Source organism: Rhinolophus ferrumequinum, chromosome 13 (genome assembly GCF_004115265.2).
Source record: "Rhinolophus ferrumequinum isolate MPI-CBG mRhiFer1 chromosome 13, mRhiFer1_v1.p, whole genome shotgun sequence".
Taxonomy (NCBI): domain Eukaryota; kingdom Metazoa; phylum Chordata; class Mammalia; order Chiroptera; family Rhinolophidae; genus Rhinolophus; species Rhinolophus ferrumequinum.
In genome coordinates, this window is record NC_046296.1 from 40081305 (window position 1) to 40104978 (window position 23674).

The 23674-nt window shown below is 47.9% G+C and overlaps 1 long non-coding RNA gene across 1 annotated transcript in view; it reads left to right on the forward strand.

The window, feature by feature from the left end:
* The window catches only part of LOC117033216 (uncharacterized), a 111136-nt gene that overhangs the window by 18326 nt on the left and 69136 nt on the right, over positions 1-23674 (forward strand). Inside the window, exon 2 of the long non-coding RNA XR_004424852.1 lies at positions 20451-20608. This is a non-coding gene — a long non-coding RNA (uncharacterized LOC117033216). The remainder of the gene's footprint in view (positions 1-20450; positions 20609-23674) is intronic.

A 23674-nucleotide genomic window follows, 5' to 3' on the forward strand; every position in this document is an offset into this window, starting at 1 on the left:
ATTGGGGGTCTCGGAATGTATCCCCCAAGGATAAGGGGGCACGACTGTATCTACTATATGTAAGGCTCTGTTCTGTATTCTGGGTACATGAACACAGCAATGAGCAAAGTAGATGAGGTTCTTACCTTCTCAGTAGTTATATTGTGTTGGTTACTACTGCTATTATTGTCATGATTCTGGAAACAGACCTAGAGATTGACTGTCTGCCAGCGAGTGGGTGAGGTTGAGCCAACAAACTCTGTGTCTGGGTACGTAGGAATGAGGCTGGCTGGTGGGGGTGGGGGTGCAGAGGTCCAGCCTGCATGTTTGATGGGACCCGTTGAATGAGGAAGCGTGGAAGGTCGACTAAGGCAGAACAGCCAAGGACTTGGTCATATGAGTCAGCAGCAGAGGTTCAGAAATCCCAGGGAATTCAGAGGACATGAATTAAGGTAGGGCTGCTGTCCTGGAAATAACGAACGGGGCAGGGAAAGATCAGCTATAAGGAGGACAGGGACAGATAGCTGCAGGTGGAATCACTTTGGCCCAATTGGAGGAGCTCAGAGACACGGCTGAGATCTGAGGTGACTGCTGGGGCCACTTTCAGTGAGGCCAGCATTGCCCATGAGACACGGTGCACTGATGTCTTTGGGGTGAGTGGGGTGCCCCATGGGCAGCCTACGAGCGAATTTAGTACAAATAGGATGGACTCTGCCTCCCCGCTCCACTGCCAACTTCTGTACTGTATCGCACCTCCTGGCAAGCAGATCATGGAGGCACGTTCGGGAGGCAGGTCACCTGCAGTGAGTCCTCAGGGAGCTGCTGAGTTAGCGATGGTTGCAGGGGGTGAGTCTCAGATGTTTCCCACCCATAGCTCACTCTTGGCAAAATAAAAGACCTCACATGTTCCCACCTACTAAAATGGAAACTCTTCTTTCTAGAATGCCACTTCTAGAATTCCATCGTCAATCATTGTAATCACTTTCTTGCACCTCTCATTTCATTGTTACTGTCTTGGCAAAGCCACGACTGAAGTTAATCCAATTCTCCATTTACTACGTGCCTGTTTTGGGGGAAAATACAACATGCTGCCTGGTCTCACTTTAATCTCGTGCCCAGAATTTTCCAGGAGGCCTTCAGTTGCTGCCAGCTCATCACCCTCCACCCCCTTAGTCCACTCACTCTCCTACTCTCCTAGATGGTGACCAGACCCCTAGCGCCTTCCTGCCATAGCCCTCTCCCTCTCTGCTGGTGACTTCGTTTCTGTCTTCACCAACAAAGCTGCACTAATCCTAAGAGAACTTCCACTGAGGCAGCACCACATCTGCCTGCCGCCTGCGCCTACCCTCACACCCTCACGTCCTTGGCTGGAACTTGATGGACTTTTCACACACCTCTCTAGAGCCAACCTTCTCCACCTGCACACCGATCCCATCCTTTCCACCTGCCCAAGGCCATTGCTCCAGCCGTATTGTCCACTTCTCCACCTTCAGCAAACAAGCTGAATCATTTCCGTCAGCAAACAAGCGTGTGGTCATTTCTCCCATTTTACAAAAACCTGCTCTTGAACTCACTTCTACAATTTTTCGTTTGTTCCCCATTTGCAGCAAAACTGCTTCAGAAAGTGGTCTCTACTCACTATCTCCAATTTGTTTCCTCCTTTCTCTCTTGTAAAGAACGTTATTGAGATATCTTTGACATATAAAAATTGTATATATTTAAGGTGTACAACCTTATGTTTTGATAAATACCAGGGGTGCCCCCAAAAATATATACAAGTGGACAGTTTGGTCAACGTTGCTCAAGCAGTAGTTTGCCATCATCAGAAGTGTCTGGACACTGATGGTAACCACTTTGAACACCTCTCGTAACTGCAGAAGTCAAACGTGACTGTATTCATCTTTTGTCATCGGTATATATCGAGTATTACAATTTTAATAGGTTTTTCCTTTCTTAAAATGTGTGTACTTTTTTTGGGCACCCTCTGTATATACATTGGTAAAGGTCACTACAATGAAGCTCAGTAACTTGTCCATCGCCGCTACCTAGTTGCCATTGTGTGTTGAGAAGATTTAAGATCTATCGTCTTAGCCATTATTGTTAACTATTGTCACTATGCTGTACATCAGATTTCCACAACTCATTCATCTTGCATAACTGAAATTTCCCACCCTTTGACAAAAATCTCAGGCTCCTCCTACCCTACCCCTACCACCCTGGCAACCACTGTTTTATATTCTCTGTTTCTATGAGTTTGACTATTTTAGATTCCACACATAAATGAAATCATGCAGTACTTTTCGTTCTGTGTCTGGCTTATTTCACTTAACATAATGTCCTCTAGGTCCATCCATGTTGTCACAAATTAGAGGATTTTCTTCTTTATTTAAGGCTGAATAATATCCCATTATGTATGTGTATGTATGTATGTGTGTATAAATCTATTACATTTTTTATCCATTCGTTTTTCAACGGACATTTAGGTTACTTCCATGCCTTGACTTTTGACCAAGAAAGATCCAATTTCATTGTTCTGCATATGGATGTCCAGTTTTCACAGCACCATTTATTGAAGAGATTATCCTTTTTCCATTTTGTGTTCTTGGCATAAATATGGGGATTCCTTCCATTTTCTCTTAAAGCCACTCCAATCAGCTTTTTGCTCCTCATACTCAACGGACTGCTCTTATCAGCTTTCATATCGCTGGGTCTAATGGTCAAGTATCAGTCTTGACTACTTAGTTGATCAGCTGCATTCGACACAAGTTGATCACTTTTTCCTGCTTGGTATGTCTTCTTCACTGGACTTTCACAACAACACACTCTCTTTGTTTTCCTCTTGCCTCCCAGGTTGCTCCTTCTTGGTCTTCTTTGCTGGTTCCTCCTCATCTCCTTGCTCTTTTAGGGTTGATATATCCCAGAGCTCAGTCTTTGGTCCTCTTCTTTATGTACATTAATTGTTTTGGTGATCTCACTTGATCTGGTGGCTTTTATATCAAATATCCCTGATGATGCCCAAATTTAAATTTATACCTTCAGTCTTCAGATCTCTACTTGGATGATAGCTCAAGCTCAGCATGCTTCCCTGATCTACCCCAGGCCTACCTCTTCCTTGTAAACCTGCTCCGCCCACAGCCATCTCCGTGTCACATGATGGCAACTCCATCCTTCCAGTTGCTTAGGCTTGACATCTCCATGGCTACTCTTGGTTGGTGCCTCTATCATTTCTCACCTACATTATTGTCGTAACCTTTGTCCTTCTGCAGCCTATTCTCAAAACAGCAGCTAGAGGGAGTCTTGGAAAACTTAAATTACATCATGTCATTCCTCTTCTCAAAATTCTTTTAATGGCTCCCCATTTCTGTAAGGCCCTACAGGATTTGCCAGTGCATCTCACCTCTGCCTCTCTGAACTCACCTCCTACTCGTCTTCCTTTTATTTCCTCTACTCCAGCCTGTTGACCTCGTGGCAGTTCCTCAAACACTCCAGGCGTGCCTCACTTTACAAACTGCCCTGTCTGTTCACTCTCCTGGAATGCTCCTTCCCTAAATGGCCACATGACCCTAAAGTCTTTGCTCAGATGTCACCATCTCACTGAGACCCATTCTGATTCCCATACACTCTGCACAACTTGCCTCTACTCCCTACCCCATTCTACTTTTTTTGTTTCCATATTGTCATCACTTTCTGACATACTGTGAAATTACTTAATTTTTAATGTTTATTGTTTACAGGCCTCCTCCTGATAGAATGTAAGTCCCACGAAGGCAAGGTTTTTTTTTGTTTGTTCACTGCTGAACAACGGCTGGCATGTATTAAGTGCACAGTAAATATTTGTTGGATGAAAGCACAGAAAAAAACTGTTCCTGCTGTGGGAAGACCTCCATGAAAGATGTCTGTCATCCATCCATCCGTCTGTCTATCTACCCATCCAGCCTAATCATTCCACAAGTGTGTTTTGAGCACCTGGTCATTTTTTTACCTTATGCTTTAGCCTATAGGAAAATGGTGTCTACCCTAAAATTAGGGGGAATAGCCCAGACACAGGACTCAGGAAATAGAACTTGTTACTCTAAGCCAGAATTAAAGCACAAACATTGTCACTCTGGAGGGCTGGTGACCAGGGTAGCATGATATTTACGGCCTGGCATTCTAATGGTTTTAAGGTCTGAAGCTCAAAGAGCCTTTGAGGACCCCAGTATGGCATGTCCAGGGAATGTTGGGAATCTGGTGGGAGGGGCAAGGGGGTGGCCTTTGACAGTCCTGGGCGAGGGCAGCCTAAATTGCGAGCACCGGAGGCTGAAGCTGGAGAGTAGCTGCTGCCTGGCCTGTTTCTTTTGTGTTTTACCTGGACCCCGGGGCTTTCTCCCCAGGGCAGAGGGGAGAGTTTTAGCCCCAGAGGTGGGGGTGACATCCAGCTGCCTGTGTCCAGGGAGCTGTCCCCTTTCCCCCGAAAGGCAATGTCATCAACATTTGCTAGGGAGCTAGACTTCCCAGCAGCAGCAGTGAGACATGAGGGCTGAGAGGCCAGGCCCTGGGCGTCCTCAACCCGGGCTGCTTCTTCTCACCTCTGCACCAAACTCAAAAAGAAAAGCAGTCCTGATCCTATAGCCCCAAACCAAACAGCTCACAGCTGGCTAGCTCACCAAAACAAATGCACCAGGACCCCTGAGATCTGCAGAACCAGAAAGGGCGACACCCATCCCTTCTTGCTCTTCTTCTCGGTTCTGTGGCTCACAAAGGCTTGTGGGGAGGGGAGGTGGTGAAACACATAGACATATCTGGAGGTGCTGCTGCAGCTCAGGGAAGGCTGTACTGAATGGGGACTGTGGGAACGAGGCAGCTTGGACGATATACCCCCCACCCCCATTCACTGCTTAGCATTAGCGGGCCATGCAGTCCTGGCGGAGGGGGTGACGGACCAGGGAGTAACTCGCCCAGCTCTTGACTTCTCCACACAGAGCTCTGAATGGCGTCTTACACCGCGTGGCGGTTCACATGTGGACAAGAACAACTCAATCCTCAGAGCACGCACTCGAGTTTAAATCACTGAGATAATACTCACTTTGCTCATTGCCTCTGCTTTCAGCTTCCTCCTGTTTCAGAAACTCTCGTCCTCCAGGCCTGTAAGTGAATCCTACCTTCCTTACCAAGTGCTTCCTCCAAACTATACGTTTTAGATACAAATGATTCATGTTTATTGTAGCAAGTACGGAGTAATTAAAAGGAGAAAATGCCAATCACCATAATCCCTTCCCCCCCTGCACCCCATAACTGCATTTGGGCACATGCCGGTCACATGTCCCTGTGCACACACAGACACATCTAGTCAAATAACTGATTAATGGTGTGGGTTCTCCCTGGCTCCTTCCTCCCCGATTCTAAGGCCATGCATTTCCAGCCTGGACGGCTTCTGGTAGAGGAAGCCAAAGCTGTCCCTTTGTCTCTCGGGAAGGCCCAAGCTCCCTGGAGCCCCATATTATGGCAGGTGTACATAGGGGTATGGAAGAGAGGACAAGACAGTGCCCAGCCCTAGTCAACCTGGTGGACCCCAAGTTGCAAGGAACCCGACTTGTCCTGGCAGCACCTGAAGAGGGGGCAGGACACTTCAGGGGAATGACTGCCCCCAGGGGACAGGCTGAAGGCCCTGAGCTCCCAGCCTGGCTGAAGAGCAATCCCTCCCCCCAATCTCATGAACATCCTTTTGTCCATAGGGGCCTGTGGGCTTGACCATGGAAATGTCAGTGCAGCCACGAGGGGCAGGAGGCTGGGGGCTGGCTTCTGTTTTCTGGGCATCCCCTTCGCATGCTGGATTCCCCTGGGACACTGGGTAGGGGAAGAAACCCCAGCGATGGCTGAGAGTGAATTTCCTGCCAGCCCAGCAGGGTGAAATTTAGAGTTGGATCTGAGTTGATTTAAATAAAATCGCATGTGATTGCATCTCCAAGCTTGTGGAGTACGATTTATACACACTGTATGTATAGACTTTTAGCATAAATGGGACCATCCTATTTGGTCACTTGGTTATTTTACTCAGCATGATGTCACATGCATCCCTCCATGTGTATTCATGTGCACTCACCATTATTTTTAATGGTCACATCACATTCCATCACATGAATGTATCACAGTTTTCTCAACAAACCCGTCCAGATACTTTGTAACCCAATTTCTCTCCAAGACCCAAATCTCCAACACGCTGGAACTGGGGAGAGTCGCTGGAATTGGGGAGAGTCGTCATCTTGCTGCTGGGTCAGGAGCACTGGGATGGCTCCTGAGACACTGACTTTTCAGGCCGTGGTGCCCAAGAATGACTGGCAGCAGTTATGAGAACATGGCACCCGGTACTAACAGTAACTAACAGTTATGTGACACGGCGGACCAGGCCCCGTTCTAAGCACTTTACACATATTCTCTCACTTAATCTTTACTGTAATTCTGAGGCAGTTCTACTTTTATTCCCATTTTATAGGTGGGGAAATTGAGATGAGAGAGAGAGAGAAGCTTGTGGGGGGGTCTCACAGTAAGTGGCTGTGCTGGAATTGGAACCCAGCAATCTGGCATCAACGTCATGCTTTTAACCACCAAGCTGGTCTTCCTGATTGGGGGGTTTGGCCTGGTTACTGGGAGCAAGTAGCAGTGTTTTCGTTTGTTTGTTCTTTACCTTTCCACCTAAGTTTTGGCAGATTGTATTTTGAGGCTTGTCTTTATTTATTTGTTTATTTTTTCTACCAAGAAAATCTTTTCTCGTTTTCCTGTTAAGAGTTCAAGAGCCCATGCCCTCTGGGCCCGTCATTCCTGGGTAGCACCCTGCTGACATGTTAAGTCACAGGTCCATATTTTGAGCTGCTCCTGGGTGGTGTGTCCTGACACCCTTCCCTCCAGCCTTCCCAGGGTTGAAATGACAAGGATTTCCCACTGCTAGCGAAGGGTCACCCTGCCAGTCTTCATCCTGGACCAATAATGTTTCTGTGTAGAAGCCGGCCACTTTGCTGGGTCCAATCCAGTGGTTCTGACAATGGGGGGCCCACGGGGCTGCTGTGTACCCTTCAGCTATACGTGGTGACCCTGGGACACACCAGAATCACTGAGCCACTTTTGCAAAATATAGATGCCTGAGCTTCAGACCTATAACAGGAACCTCTGAGGGTGGGGTCTGGGCTTGTACCTTTTGACAACCGTCCGCAGTGAAGCTGCGGCCCAGCCCTGGCCAAAGGCTCCTGGGGCTCTGATCGGCTTCAGCCTTTGGTTTCTTTCTGCCTGTCATGCTCTCTTGTGCGAAGAGTCTCTCTCCCATCTCGCAACCTTTTGATGCAAAGGTTGAGGCAATGCCGGTGGCAGCCCCCTGGGGCGTGTTGTCTGAAATCTGAAGTGGTTTTGAATGGAGGCCCTTCCAGTTGGGAGCCCGAGCTGGGAGCTCATTAATATCAAGGGTTCTGTGATTGTGAACCATCCGAAAAATGCTATTAATTGTCACTGGCACCATATATGGAGAGCAGCTGCCTGTTATCGACTGCTCAGGGAAACCACCCAAATGGACACATTTTGTATCTCTGCAGTTGGAGAATCAAAAGCTTTGGACAGTTTAAAGCTTAAGAGAACATTGTTTTGTTTTTTTGTTTGTTTGTTTTCCCTTCTCGTTTCCATGTTTTCTTAAAGGAGGATCAGAATAACACGAAAACAAAACAGCAAAAAACCAGAATGCGTTTTCTTGATCTAAAAAAGAGAGTTGAGCCACTCTGTTTCATGTAAGATGTTACCATCCGGGGGAAACTGAGTGAAGGGTATACAGGCACTTGCCTTACTATCTTTATAACTTCTAAAAATCTAAAATTAGTCTAAAATAAGAAGCTGATTTTAAAACATTATTTGGTAGAACTTCCTCAGCCCTGGTTGTCTAATCCCGGCCCTCCCTTTCTCTCCTCACTTCATTTCCCAAGAGAATAGGTGACATAATTCTCTTGCACTGCACTGGCATTTCCTCCCGAGGACTTGCTCCAACGAGAAGAGTGATGTCAACCTCCCTGGAGACAGAGCAAGGGTCTGTAGTCATCACAAAAATGGGATGAGTCCATGGGGGTCTGATGTTTGGGCCGCAGGCCGGCTGTGTTTCAAATGAAGACTTGGTCTTCTTTCCACCTTGGGCAGGTGTGGTGGAGGCAGCACGTTGGGAGAAGTTACGTTCTCGAAGGGTCTGCAGAACCAGTATCTGAAACAGAGAGGGGCCCCTAAAGCTCCTCACTGGTCGTGGGGGTGGGGAGCTTTGTCATGGTCAAAGATATTTTAGGAGATAAAAATGAAAAAAAAACTGGCAACTAGGAAAATGGATATAAAAAGCAGCAGCATCGGAGGAGAGGGAGGAAGAGGAAGGAAAAAAGAAAGGAGTGAAAGGAAATTAAAAAGGCTGAAAGAGCTTGGCGGGTTATTGGAAGGTTGGAGACTGCTATCTCTGGGATCAGCTTGCCCTGTCTCCCTCCGCCCTCCTCCACCTGCCTTTCACCTCGGGCTCCTTCCTGTCTTGGGGACAGTTAATAATGGGAGATATCAATTGTGACAGGCAGCTGTGCAGAGCCCGTGCTGGGCGTGGCAGGGTGGGCCTCCCTCCAGCTCTGTTGGAAGCACTTGAAAGCGGTTCAGGGTCTGCTTGAGGAGGTCAGATCACATGCTTCTCAAACTAGCTGGCGGTGACCCTGAGACAGGGGACAGGGTGCTGGCCAATCACAGAATGAGCGAGGCACAGACGACGCGTCAAGTGATACCTTGTGCCAGGAACTGTGCTGGGTGCTGGCGATGCAGCGGTGACAAAGTAGAAGAGCTCCTGCCTAAGTGCCCAGAGCAGTGATCCTCACAGTGTGTTTCCTGGACCAGCAGCCTCAGCATCACCCGGGAACCCGTGAAAAATGCGAGTTTAATCAGAAACGTTCAGGGTGTGGCCCAGTGTTTTGAGCTTTAGCAAGATCTCTCGGAGGTTCTTAGGTGTGCCGATATTTGGGAAGTCCTGTCTAGATGCCATCCCCTGCATAGAGTGGGTACTCGGTGTACAGGAGTTGGCAACAGTGGTACCAGAAGCAATAAGTAGGACTCTGTGGTCCCAGCTCCCTCTCCCTCCTCACTGGCTCCAGGTCCATAAGGCCCAAGATGGCACATAAAAGGGAACTGGCAAGTGAAAACCCAGAGCTCTCCCAGGCAGAACCGTGATGATGAAACTAATGATACCAATTGCAACAGCCGACGTTAAGTGAGCACTTGCTATGTGCCACCACTGCTCCAGCCCCACGTGGAACTTAGTCCCTGCAGTCCTAAAGCAGGCACGACTATTGTCGTCTTCATTTTACTGATGAGGCAACAGGCTTAGAAAATTTACAGATCTTAAAGAGTATACAGTCAATGAGCAGTATAGACGAGATTGTTTTGAATTGAGGTGAAATAAGAATTTCCTGAGTGGGTGGGAAGGGTCGGGCTGGGCATCGTGGCAGCAGGAGGGTCGTTCTGCGTGAGTGCAGGTAACATTCGAGATAGAAAAGCTTCCAGCCATGGGGGGCCTTGCTTCCCCTTGATTCTTGCCACCCCTTGATTCCCCAGAAGCCATTGCCCAAAGGCGTCTACCATTTAGCCTCTTCCTCTGGAAGGCTGGTGTCTGTGGACTCTCCACCTATGTTTGTCTGGGAGCATAGGGGAAAGTTCCAGGGCAAACCATGAATCTCTAGTTAAAGGAGGGGCCATAAAACATGGGGTGCCATATGCCCATACTCTTGGCGTGGTCCAAATGGCCAGGAGAGCTTTGAACCTAGAGTTCTCCCTGAGGAGTAGTGGGTAGAGGTGAAGACACCTTCGGTGGGTCTGCACTAGGAGTTGGCTGAATTGTCGGACAGCCCTCAGTTTGTTCCCTGTCCTGCCTTAGCTCTGGAGGGACCAACAAGAAGGCCCCTCCTCACGCTGTTTGGAATCACACCGTCAGGAGAGGTTGAGCATGGGACGGCAGCTCCCACACGTGCTCCCCGCGCCCTCCACCGCCTCCAGGAGCAGAGGACCAATAGCTGAGAGCCGTAAGTTAAACTCTGAGGCTCTCGTGGCTATTTTGATGCTGACTTTGCTCCCTTGAAAGTCTCCATTGGGAAAATAACAGAGTGGGGTGTGTCCTTAATATGAATTTGCTTGCAAGTTTCAGAAAAGAGTATTTTTGGAAGGAAGGGGGAGTCATTTGAGAGTAAACAACAGTGTAGACAGTAGGTGCCTGGGTGTTCACTGAGGTGTCTCCAGGCTGTAGCTGACAAGAGCCCCGTGAAGTATTTGCCCGGGCGAGCAGTGTGTGCCTTGCAGCCAAGCCGGGAATGCCCACCCTCCAGGCACTCCGGGCCATTCGGACGCACTGAGCACAGGTGAGGCAGTCTCCATCCTGGGAGGGAAAAGATCTGATGAAGTCTGGGAGATTCAGAGGCTGGCAGGGCTTCCAACAGATGAAACACCCAGGAGGGTATGCTGTCCCGGCAGGGGCATCACGGGAAAATGCGTGTGGAGGTAAGAAGGGCCATCAGGAGGGAGGGAGCCACCCTGAGGCTCTCTGGCCCCCTGGGCCCTGGGCCGGGGGTGCCTGCACATGTCCCAGTGTGCAGCCGGCCCCCACAAGGTCATTAACTGCGGCAGGGGAAACACCTGCCCTTGGCGCGTGCCAGGATTTTTATGTCATCTTCATTGCTTTATGCTTATCTCATTTATGACTATAGAAAAGATTCTTGGCAGCTGTCATCAAATCCTACAGTGCCTTTAATGTCCCTCATATATCCTGAACGTGTCAGTAATTCCACACTGCGCACTGAGGCGTTTCTTTCGCCTGCAATAAAGGGTTAGAAAAATGTAACTTCAGTGGAAATGCCTGTGAGGATAACGAAGAACATAAACACTCTTCTAATGCCTGAGGAAGGTGTGTGCACACAGCCGCCAAGAGCACGGAGTGAGGTGGTCAGGGCCTAGGAGAAACCAGGGGCTGGAGGGAGACCTCAGGCTGTGGGCAGGTAGAGGTTGCACACACATCGGGAAGTAAGGCAGTTCTTGTGACAGCTGGCAGGGCCGGGGCTTTCCCGGGATTACCCCCCAAGGCACATCAGAGGTGGTGTTTACTTGCTGGCCTCTCTTCGGGAGTTAGTGAGGATGGTTCGTTGGCCTCTACTGTTGAAACGCTATGCAGAGACCCTGACGCCATGTGTCTGTCCCCTTCCTGCTGGGGCCATGAACACGACCTGGAGCGCAGACCTACCTATGAATCCCCTTTGTTGGATCGGGAAGGACTAGGAGATAAGACTCTTTAATTTTATTCTCTGAGTCCTGGGATACGCAGCAGGTATCCATTTGTGGATCTGAGCTGACTTGTGATGGCCCTGGGGGCTATGTGTAGAGAAGAGGTTCTAGGCTCTCGTGGCCTAAACAAGCTCAGCTTTTCTGGGATCTCTTGCTCTCTGCTGAATAAGGATTTGGAGGCTGTTTCTGATTTGGAAATTGCAGCCAGAGTGTTTTTGGTGCTGTTTTCCAAAGTCAACATTCCCAAGCAGAACTGGGGTGGAGAGGAAACAGTGCCCCCAGACCTTGGAAGAAAGGATCAGTGTGGTTCCATTATTTAATTAGGCTAAAGAATGCTCACAAGTGTGTCCTGAACAAAAGCTGGGGTGGCGGGGAGGTCGCACAGGGCAAGGGGGATGCTGTATGTTACTGGACCATCCTCCGCATCCAGAGAGGGATCCTGTAGTGGGAGGGAGAGCAAAGGGTGAGCGGTCAGGGCACTGGCCTCGAAGACGCCACTAATTGTACGCAGTTGGCCAGTTAGGGCCTCAGTTTTCTCATCTGTCAAATGTGAATATGTCGCTATTTCTTAAAATTATCATGCAACTGAATTGAGGCAATCTTTATTTAAAAAAAAAGAACGCTTTTAAAAACCTACTGTGGTCTCACGAAGAATATACTGGGTCACTCATGGACTCTGTGGTCTCTTCTGTGGCCCTCAGATTCTTCATTTGAAGAAAATAAGGTGTTGGATCGCATTGTCCTACAGGTCGCCTAGAGTCCAAAATGTTTATGTCTGCCCTTTTGGTCAGCAGAGGCCCAGAAGAGACGTACACACACACATGATCGACTTACATTTCAAGACACACTGGTTGGCCACCATTTGTGTGCTAATCAATGACGGCCATTGTCAGCCAATAACTTAACCCTCAAAAAGTGCTCCTCTTAACCTGGTGCTTCTCGACATGTTATTGTCTGGTTCTTGTATCCTTGTATGGACCTCGTGTGTGCACATGTCTTGTGGTCCATCTAGACCAGCTCTCCCTGGCAGGTGTTTTATATGTACAGCCCGTGTCGGTTTTCAACAGTCACTTTTCAACAGTGGCCACATAGCTAGTGGCCGCCCCTATCGGACAGGGCAGGTCTAGACCGTAAGCGGCTTAAAGGTAGGGATTGCATTTTGTGGTATTTAGTACTTGGAAATAACGGTACTGTTTAGAGGTCCTTTCTGATATGTCACCTTCGCTCCTTACTGTTGTCTGGTGAGGGTGATCCCATCATTAGTGCCCTTTTATAGCTGAGGAAGCTGAGGCCTTGGAGGGGTGAAGTGCCTGCTCTGGTCCATAGCACGTGTAATAATAGAACTGGGATTTGAACCCAGAGATTCTGGTTCTAAATGTAGAAGCAGTTGTAACAGGGCAGCTACTTTGATTTACTTGTCCATCTACTTGTCAACTCACTTGTTAATTAATCTGAGTGGGCATTCGGTGAGTCTCGTGACGTTAACCGGGCATTATCCTCCTCCACTGTAAGAGGAGATAGAATGGAGATGGTTCGTGTTTCCTTCCTTCCCTCCTTCCTTCCTTCCTTCCTTCCTTCCTTCCTTCCTTCCTTCCTTCCTTCCTTCCTTCCTTCCTTCTATCCCCTCCCTCCCTCTATCCCTCCCTCCTTCCCTTTTTCTTTCTTTTAGGTTTGAAAGTAAGGTTGGAGGATGACTCTAGCATTATTGTCAGCACCTTTATCTTTTTATCTGCAAGCCTGCCTCAACACGTCTTTGAACCAGGACTGGTACATTCCTGTGTTTCAGGCGGTTTCCCCTCGTCCGTTATCTCCCAGTTCTGTGTGTCCCCTACCCAGCTCCTCTTTCCTCCTTGGTCTGCATCCCCTAGCCAAGCCCGGAGATGGTTATCACACACACTCTCTATTAGACCTGACTTTAGCCAAACTAAACACAGTTCTCTCTCTCATGTGGTGATCTCAGCTCATTGTTTTTAAGAAGGGACACCCTCATTTACTTTCCTGACAAGGATTCTCATTCTGGAAGCCTGAGGCCTTCCTGCTGCAAGGAAAGGTTGGTCTGTGCTGCTCTGAGGGGAGCCTGATGTCCTAGAAAAGCCCTGGGCTACACACTACTCATCTGAGTCGTTGGTGATGGTTCTAGAAAATTGAGAGGGCCCCACTCTTGCAGGCAGGTAAAGGAGATGCTGGAGGCAGAGCCAGAACCCATGATAAAGTTTGGTGCTCACTTGGAAATGCCTGATTGAGGAGGGAGCAAGGGACAGTCTGAGACCCCTGAGCTGAAGTCGATGCCACCCCAGTCAGGGCCCCAGGCAGGAGCTGAGGCTGGGGAAGGAGGGGTCCCTCTGCAGGCAGGGACCACCACCCATGTTCTGCGTGACCCCCCCTTGGTGCACTGATACGTCAGGAATGACACAGTCCTTGGGAAGAAGGAATCTTACAGGTCAACTGTTCTGACCCCCTCACTGAAGCCAACATGGTCCACAACAGGTGCTCTGGGGAGTCCAGTGGCCCTTGGGGTGTCTCAGGGGTAGGGTTGTCCCATGCAATATTTGGGACAGAATTACACTCAAAATTATTCATTGTTTATCTGAAATTCACATTTCACTGGGTGTTCTGTATTTTCACTTGCTAACTTTGGCAACCCTGTTTAAGGGCTCTGCCAAGAGAGGAATGGGGTCTCAGGGAGCAGGGTTTTCCACCATCCACCCACCGTGCTAATATGGCCAGCTCTGCTTTTACCGATGGGTGAGAGTTAAAACGAACAAAATGAACCTCTCCTCTTCTGTGGTCTATGATCAAGGAGGACGCCTGGGAAGAGATTTGGGCATGGTGCCATTCATGGCCGAGGTTATTAACTCTCCCCAAAAAGGTCAGTCGTGTTAAAGGAGGAGTAGAAATCTCTCCTGAAGACCAGCCAAGGTGTTTTGTTGTGGTTTTGTTTTTTGTGAGGAATTGATCCTCAGGATGGCAAGTTATGGTGGAGAAGACAACAGCATCCAGGAAAGGATGCCTCCCCCCGCCCCCTGTGCTGGCCCCAGCTGCCCGAAGCCCTTCCGACCAGAGTGCCCCCTCCTCCACTTCACACGGGGGCAGATACTGGGCTGGGAAGAGGTGTCAGGACAGTCACAGGATGCTGCTGGAGTGTGTGAAATTTGCAGGATAGGGGAAGGGACCTCAGGGGTTAGGAATTGATATTTGAATAGGGAAGGGAGGGCCAGCAGGGGAAAGGATGAAGATGGTTAGGGTTCCTTCCCTCCAAGAGGGAAAGGGTTAGAGGGAAGTGAGGGAAGAAGAGGAGAGTCAGGGAATGAGGAAGCATCCTCGTCACCCCCTTTCTGTACATACAATCACCAACACTTGTTATTTTCTGGTTTTTTGATAGCAGCCATCCTAATGGCTACGGGGTAGTATCTCCTTGTGGTTTTTATTTGCGTTTCCTAATGATTAATGATGTTGACCATCTTTTCAAGTGCTTATTAGCCATTCGCACGTCTTCTTTGGAGACATGTCTGTTCAGGTCCTTTGTCCATTTTTCAGTTGGGCTGTTTATTTTTTGTTTTTGAGTTGTAGGAGTTCTCTCTCTCTCTGGATATTAACCCCTTTATCAGATATGTGATTTGCAAATATTTTCTCCCATTCTGTGGGTTGTTTTCACTCTGTTGAGTATGTCCTTTGATGCACAGAAGTTTTTCATTGTGATGTAGTACAAAAGATTGTGCTTTTCTACGTGACCATGAATTGGTGAGGAAGTCATTCGGAGGCCGGCCTTGGCAACAGGGGTCAGTGTCTGGGCAGGAGGCAGGAGGCCCAGACTGGAGGCACCAACCAGGCCTTTAGGTTTCTGGAAACCCCGGCATTCTGGAGAGCTTTAGTGTTTGGAGCATGTGTTGGGGAAGCCGCTGCCTTCTGAGCGTTAGTGCTTCTCCTCGGAGCTCATGCCTGCACATTGGGCACTGGGCACAGAAGGGCCAGCCATGGTTCGAGGGTCAGCAGCTGGCAGTTATACCAATTTCAGTAGCCGATTCCTTACGGCAACCCATTTTTCCCACTGGGTTGGAGGCGGAAAGGGCAGTGTTAGGGAGGAAAAAATACAAATCTTTGTTCTATGTGCTGGATTGACTCCCTGAAGTTCTTGGATGGGCGCGTGGTAGGTCCTCTGTCTGGCACTCTGCAGGGAAGAGGAACGCCGGGAAGACCCAGTGCCAGTACCCTGGCTTGGGCTTCCACAGGCCAGGGCGTGACCTGGTCATTGTAAGCTGCTAGCAAGTAGAGGGAATCTGGGCAGAGATGCCCAGGGACTGCGCTGGCCTGGCCTCGGGAACGGCGCTCCTCCTGAGGGGTATACTTCAGAGTGAAACTCTGCCCCCCGCTGTGGACAACAGGCCCTGTCTCTCAGAAGAGAATCTTGTGGCCCAGCCACTGGTTAGGAGTCCTCTGTCAGCAGGTCCACAGTCAGAGGCAGTGGGTACACTGGGCGGGCTGACAAAACTGGTACCATTGCCAATGGATTCTCTTTCAATAAGTGTTCCTTTTTTTTTATTTGGAGGAGAAGTGGTGAGCTGTAGGGGAAAGTACACGGAGGGAGAACCTTCCTGGCTAGCCACAGTTTCTCCTCTGGCCTTCAGCATTTAATTCTGTCCTGGCTCCAACTTAGGTCCCCTTCTCAGTAGAATACAAGTCCTACAGTTCATTCATTGTGCCCCGAAAGACAGTTTAGAGACCACCCACCGTTCCATGCCCCCATCCCCCCTCCACCCCCGCTATCAGAGTATTTCTTCCAGACAGAGCCCTGAGGAAAGTTGAAGTAAAGCAAATGCAGTTTTCTCCATCTTGATACATTATTACTCAGTTTATCAGCCCTAAAGGATTGGGCCACTGAGTTGCCTGGCTGGCCTCCCCAAAACATGGCACTACCTCTGAGAAAGATGTCTGACCTCCAAAGACCTTAGGATTAGCTCTGACAGGCTCTTTTGAGTAGGAGATTCCACCCTCACCTGCATGGTGGTGGGTGAGCCTGGTTTCCGTTAGAAGTGCAGCTGGAGGGAGGCAAGCAGAGAAGATCCAGCTGGACAGTGGCGTTCTTCCATGGTAGTGCTGGTAAGCCTGCTGGAGGGCGTAGGGACGAAGTCACTCTGCAGTGGGCCTTGAAGCCTGAGGGTCTGGCTCAGTGACGAAAGCGGAGAAAGTTGTTCCAGGGTGGACCAGGAATAGGTTTTGGAGGGAAGGTGGCGGGAAAAGAGGCTGGCCAGGCCCAGAATTTCGAGCGTCGAATGCATGCTGAGTGCACTTAAAGCTGAGATTTTAAACAATTGCTTGCTACCGATGGCCTCTACTAGATTTATTAGATTGGTGCAAAAGTAATTGTGGTTTAAAAGGTTAAAAATAATCGCAAAAACCACAAATACTTTTGCACCAACCTAATACCCTTGTAATGCAAAAAAACCAGTATTCTACACTCCCTTGTTCTATGCCCTTTCTCACTCAAAGCCTCTCAGCAACCTGCAAAACTTGTCTTCTGTTTTGGGCCGGAAGAGGCTCTGGCATTGCCCACGGCCCCTGGGACTCCAGATGTTCTCCCTGCTGGGAAGGAGCTCATTTAAAAAAATCCAATAGTTAGTAATGAGATACAATTTTCTCTCAAAAGCAATTACATCTGCTAATTTGTTTGCGCACAATTGCTTTTAAGAATAAATTCCAGGTTCCTTATAATATCTCATAAATCATATCAAAAGACATCTTTTTCCTTGTGCATTTTATTTTTAAACAGATTCAGATTTTAGCCTTTAAATAGAGAAGGTTCCCAAAGTACAAAGTTCCTCCTTACCGTAGATGTGAGTTTATATGTGAAATTCCAGATGTGATTAGAATCCACTTTATGTTGTTGATAGACTAGGGGGTGCTGCTAGCAGCAAACTCACTTCTGCCATTTCTAGGTGAGAGACAAGTAAAAAAGTGTTGGTGCTTCTAGATAACCTGTGAGGTTTTGAATGGAGTCTGAGAAGTAGTTAAAATGAAACAAAATAGTAATAGCTACAGGAGGCCCACCCTGTAAGTCTGGCCCATCTGGGTGGGGAGGAGAGGAGAATGGAAGGGAGAGTAATGGGGAGAAGAGGCATGGAGAGGTGGAGAAGAGAAATAATTCTAGAGTATGGAACTCCTTGATGGTGGGGGAGGTGGGAGGGGGCACAGGGCTCATTCTAAAGTCGGGCGTCCAGGGACCTGAAAAGGAGCCCCAGAAGTGCTAAAATATAACTGGTTATTTCAAAATTCTACTTAAACCAATCCTGCATCAGAAAGAAAGGGCTGCCCTACCCCTAGGACCCAGAACTCATGTATTTTCCTTCCCTATATTATGGGGTACATTAAGTTAGTGGGAGAATAGACCAGCAAGCATAAGAGGACTTTGCTAGGAAGATTTGTTCTCAGTTAACTAATTTCTAGGGCATAGAGGTCTCATAACTAAGGCTCCCAGAGCCTGGTATGTCCATATTCGGGCAGACCCTTCTTGGAACATGATGTTGGGATAGGAAGGTAATTTCCTCAGGAGTTACATTCAAACATCCAAAATTATTCTCCTTAGTACAACTACTGAACAGGAGGTTCCCAGATACGCTCAAAGATTTATCTTCAAGATATTTGTACATCCATAGTCATAGCAACATTATACATAGTAGCTAAAACATGGAAGCAACCTAAGTATCCAACAGTGGATGGATGGATAAACAAAATGGGGTGTTTTCACCTAACAGAATATTATTCAACCTTAAAAAGGAAGGCCGTTCTGATGTATATGCTACAGGAATGACCCTTGAGGTCATTAGGATACGTGAAATAAGTCAGTGACAAAACCATAAATACTGCGTGATTCCAGTTATCTGAGGTACTTAGAACAGCCAAAATCAGAGACAGAAAATAGAACAATGGTTGCCAGGGGCTGGGGGGAGAGGGAATAGGGAGACAGTGTTTTATGTGCGCAGAGTTTGTTTTGCAAGATAAGAAGAGTTATGGAGATCGTTGCAAAACATGAACTTACTTAACACCACTGAATTATACACTTAAAATGACTAAGGTGGCAAATTTTATATGTATTTTATCACAATAAAAAATACACACAAAATAGATGATCTTCAAACCACTCACACCTGATCAGAGGCAAGGATCCCTGAGCCAGAGGAATGGAGAACCTTGCAAATGGCTACCTCGGTCCCTTGAAGATTCTTCAGATATAAAGATGAAGCAATTCTTAAATAAAAGGCAGTGGGAAAATTAGATTCTATTTATGAAAATGCCATGTAGAAAAAAGTTTTCAGGACTGTGCTGTGCCTTTTTTTTAAGAAGTGAAGCCCACCTAAGCAGAAATTCTCTCACTTTCCTCAAAATGGAGTGGTGGCCGTGACTGTGGGGGAGTCCGCATTTCTCAGGAGATTTTGCTGTGAGGGTTCCCACTCCACATGCTAGCATGATGTAGGGGTAATTCAGAGCACTAAATGTGAGTCCGAGGTTCAAATCCCTCTCTGCCACTTACCAATTGAGGAATCTTGGAGAAATGACTTAAGCTTTCTAAGCCTCAGACACCTCATCTGTAACGAGGGTAGCTTTTACCAAATAACCAACTACAGTCATGTACCACTTAGCAACGGGAATATGTTCTCAGAAATGGGTTGTTAGGCGATTTCGTCACTGTGTGAACATCACAGAGTGCGCTCACACACCTGGCTGGTACAGCCTACTGCACACCTAGGCTGTATGGTACAGCCTGCTGCTCCTAGGCTACCAGCCGCTATGGCATGTAACTACTGTATACTGTAGGCAATTGTAACACAATGGTAAGTATTTGTGCATCTAAACATACCGAGACATAAAAAAGGCACAGTAAAAATAGGGCATAAAAGATAATAGTACGCCTGTAGAGGGCACTTATCATGAATGGAGCTTGCAGGCTGGAAAGTTACTCTGGGTGAGTCAATAAGTGAGTGGTGAGTGACTGTGAAGGCAGAGGACATTGCTGTCATCACTGTAGACTTTATAAACCCCGTGCACTTAGGTTGTACTCAGTTTATAAAGCAACATGAGATCAAAGCAAACACAAGAGAAAAGGATGCAATCGAGATGCGGTGCACAGGAAATGTCTGAGGCTGCTGCCGGGGTAAGACAGCACTCTGTTTTACAGCAAACCTTTTGGACTGTAAGTAGAAGGAGCACTAAAACACGATAAACAGCATAGTGCAGTAAATACATAAACTAGCAACAGGGATTTTTATAATCATTATCAAGTATCATGTACTGTATTTAATTGTATGTGATATCCTTTTATAGGACTGGCAGTGCAGGAGGTTTATTTACACCAGCCTCACCACAAACACACGAGTAAGCATTGTGTATGATGTGAAGACAGCTACGATGTCACCAGGTGATAGGAAATTTTCAGCTCCACCATAATCTTGTGGGACCACCACCTGACACTCTGTGTCATTGACTAAAATGTCGTTATGCCGCACATGACCTTACCTGAAAACTTGGTGGCTTACAGCAACAGCACTTACTATTTCTCGTGATTCTATAGGTTAGGCGGGCAGCTCTTCAGGTTTGGGCTGCCTCGGATGGGGCTGGACGGTCTAGGATGGTCTCACTCCTATGCCTGTGGCCTCATGGGGGATGGCTGGAACAGCGGGGATCTTGCTCCACCTGGTCTCTCATCCTCCAGGAAGCTAGCCTGTGCTTGTTCACACAGCATGGTTCCAAGCAGCGAGAGGGGGCAAGTCATGATGCACAAGCAATTTTAAAGCCCTGCTTGCACTGTGTTCGCTAATGCTCCGTTGGCCAGTGCAAGAAGACAGTCAATATCAGATTCAAAGGAAGGAGAAACAGACTCCACCTCTTGATGGGATGAGGGTTTTTTTTGTTTTGTTTTGTGTGTGTTTGTGTGTGTGTGTGCGCGCAAAAAAAAATCTATTTTTGCAATCTGCCACAAAGGATAATAACAAAACCTACCTCAGTGGGTTATCATGAGGCTTATATGAGATACCACATAGAAAAAAAGCACTTGGCATGATCCTGGCACATAGTTGGCCTCCATGAATGCGAGTTTTCTTCCCCCTTTATCTCCTTCTTGATTAAGAACACATCTTTATGAAAGACACGACGGATCTGTTGACTCTAATTCTATTCTCTTTCAGAGCACTTGGAAATTGAAGCCATGTGGGACTTAACAAGAGATCAAATATGCCTTCGACGTCCCAGGGCAGCTGCCCTGTCCCCAGAGCCTGGGGCGGCCCCTGTGATGGGGCCTGCCCGGCCTGGTGCTCTGGGCCCTGCTCCGCCCAGCCTGCTGCAGGTCAGTCTTGTTTTCATTACAAATTGCTCATAAGCACACACATCCCCAGATGCCCGCATAAAAGCTGGTATTAAAATTGTGTAATGGTGCTGGGAGCCTTGTTATGAGTAAGGCAATGGTAAGCTGTTCCCCAGAGCTTGGGGTTCTAGTGGGGGAAAGCCCAGGGAAGCTACACATACTCCCCAGTGAGACACCCTCTCCCCAATCCCCGTAAGTCTGGAAGGAGAAAGATACTGTGCTGTGCAAGCTGAGGGTGAATCAGTTATCAAGAGAATAAGAATTTGTGGGGGACAGAGATCTCTGAAGAGGGAGACCCCACGGGACAGAAGATCAGCATTTGAGATCTTCAAAGGACTCTGCTGATGAGTTTTTCTGAGGCAGCCACCACAGTGCTTGGCAACCCCTGTCACGGAATACTATGCCTTGCGTTTAGATGGCACTTCACAAGGGACCAGGCTTCTTGCTCTTACTCGGTCCTCTCAGCCCAGTGAGCTTGGCAGGAACCTGAGCCCCATTTTATAGATGTGGACACTGAGGTTTGAAGCCCAGTGTTGTCATTCATTTACTAGGAATGCTCTTTCCTCTGCGTTTGGTGGCCCCTCCTGCTCCTTGATCTTGAACCAGCTGTATGCAATGCTGTTAGTGCTGATGAAACATTAATTAATGACCTCTGGAACATGCACTCTTCAACAAGCATGACTGTGTATTGTGTGTGTGATTATATATTACATGATAAATTATCCTGGGCTCCTTGCCATTGTAGCATCCAGAGTGCTTACAATGGCTGATGCAAATCTCATAATGAATAGCGGGATTGATGGAAAGGAGAAGCTACAAAAACCCAAGGGTGGAGGGCCAAAGAAGTTGCAAGCTAGGAAACAGGCCATTGCTTCTTAGAACACTGAGCAGAACCAAAATGGAAGAAAAAGCAAGAGATAAGTCGGAGGCCAGCATTTGGAAGGCCAACATAATAATGATATAATAGTTAACATTTATTAAACCTTTTTTGCATGCCAGGAACTATGCTAAAGGTTTATATGGATTGTTTCCTTTCCTTATCACCAGGAGCACCCCCATTAAGCATTACCACCTTGTTTTGTGCTCCTTCTTATCCGGTTCTCTTCTTCTAGGCACCAGGTTAAACTTACGCTTCCCCACACCCTTGCTGGAGGCAGGGCCATGTGACTAGTTTTGACCAATGATTGGTGAATGACAGTGACGTACATCACTTCTGGGCCAAAGCACTTCCTAGTCTCCGGAGGCCCTCCAGAATCCTATTCTAATCTCGGAAGTACGTGGTAGACGGGGATGGCACTTGGTTGAAATAGCCTGGATCGTTGAGCCTGGATTGCATGGGGGACAACTGCTTTGGGAGGTCCCTAGACCTGGAGCTAAGGAATGGCTTTGTTAAGAAATAAACCTTCGTAGTTTTAATCCACTGAAATTTAGGAGTTGTTTGTTACTGCAGCACAACCTAGCATATTCTGCCTAGTGGACACTCATTTTATAGATGAGGAAACCGGGGCTCTGAGAAGCTCAGGAACTTGCCCAGGGCACACAGGTCGTCAGAGGGCACACCAGCATTTGAACCCAGATGTGGCTCCAGAGCTGAGCTCTTACATACCATGATATGATTCCGCACACGAAAGACATGACCAACGATGAATCCTGAAAGGGCTTTTCACCCTGGAGGTGGCCTGTGGACAGCAAGGTCCGTGGGAGCCTGCTGTGGCTGAGACGTGGAGGGTGGGCTGGAGCAGGGGGGTGGAGCACACACCCACGACCAGTCAGTTACTGCAGTTTGTGCTTGTGCAGCGTCTGCCTCTGCAGGGGCGGCCTTGTCACCCGCCGTCCCTGGCATTGTCACCACTGATATTTGTATGTCTCTGAGGAGAGGGCAGCAAGAGCTGCTTCACCTTGGGAGCTGGCAGAGGCAGGATCGGAAGGGGCCGGTGGTGTGGAGGTGGGGGGAGATGCTGCCAGAGAGACAGGGGTCCGAGAATCTCTCCATCCCACTCCCACGTCAATCACCACAGCCCATGGCCCTGACGGCTTACTCAACGCCACTTACCCTGACTGTCTCCTGGCGGAGACCTCCTCTGGAGCCCTACCCTACAACGAAGGCCATACACCCAGGGATGGGGTTTGCCATTCTGATGGGGCTTTACTGTCCAGTTTAGCCAGACAGTTGTGGTGCTGATTTATAGGCGTGTTTCCAAAGCTCGCCTGAACAAAGGGTCACCTGGGGCCACAGTCCATCATGACGCCCAGCCCCCCAAGATTCTGATGCAGTCGTTTCGCTGTGGGGCCTTGGGCTCCGTGCACTTAACAAGGCCTCCAGGGGACCCCTACCTCTGGCAAGGATTGGAAACAGTGACGCATGCAGTGCCCAGTCTGACTGAGCTGGTTGTGGAGTGAGGTTATGGGGTTGCTTTGGTGTCCTGCACATAGCACAGGGTAAATCTTTTATCTATTTAATGTTGTACATCTAAAAAAAAAATAATCTTTAGTTTGAAAAAAAGAAGTGTCCAGCTTTTTGTTTTTGTTTTTCAAAATGAAAACCCCTGGTTTATGATATACCTCAATACCGTGTTTCCCTGAAAATAAGACCTAGCCAGACAATCACCTCTAATGCATCTTTTGGAGCAAAAATTAATATAAGACCTAGTCTTATTTTACTATAATATAAGACCAGGTCTTATATAATATAATATAATACGGGGTCTTATAATTTTTTGCTCCAAAAGATGCATTAGAGCTGATTGTCTGGCTAGGTCTTACTTTTGGGGAAACACGGTATTCCCTTTGAGAACCCTATGTGAGAAAAAATTCAAGCTATGTTAGAAATACCTTGAAGTCTCCCTCCCGGGAATATCTGTGATTCTTCTGAGTAATGGTGTGTTTTTTACCTTAGTGACACTGTGACTCTTGGAACTGACAGTATTATCCTCTTTGCTCTGGCACCTGGGAAGCCCACAGCCACGTGTATCGTAGTTCCCCTTAGCAAAGATTTTATGTAGCAACCAGGACTCATCTTATTTTTCTACCCTCATTTCTCAGTCATTT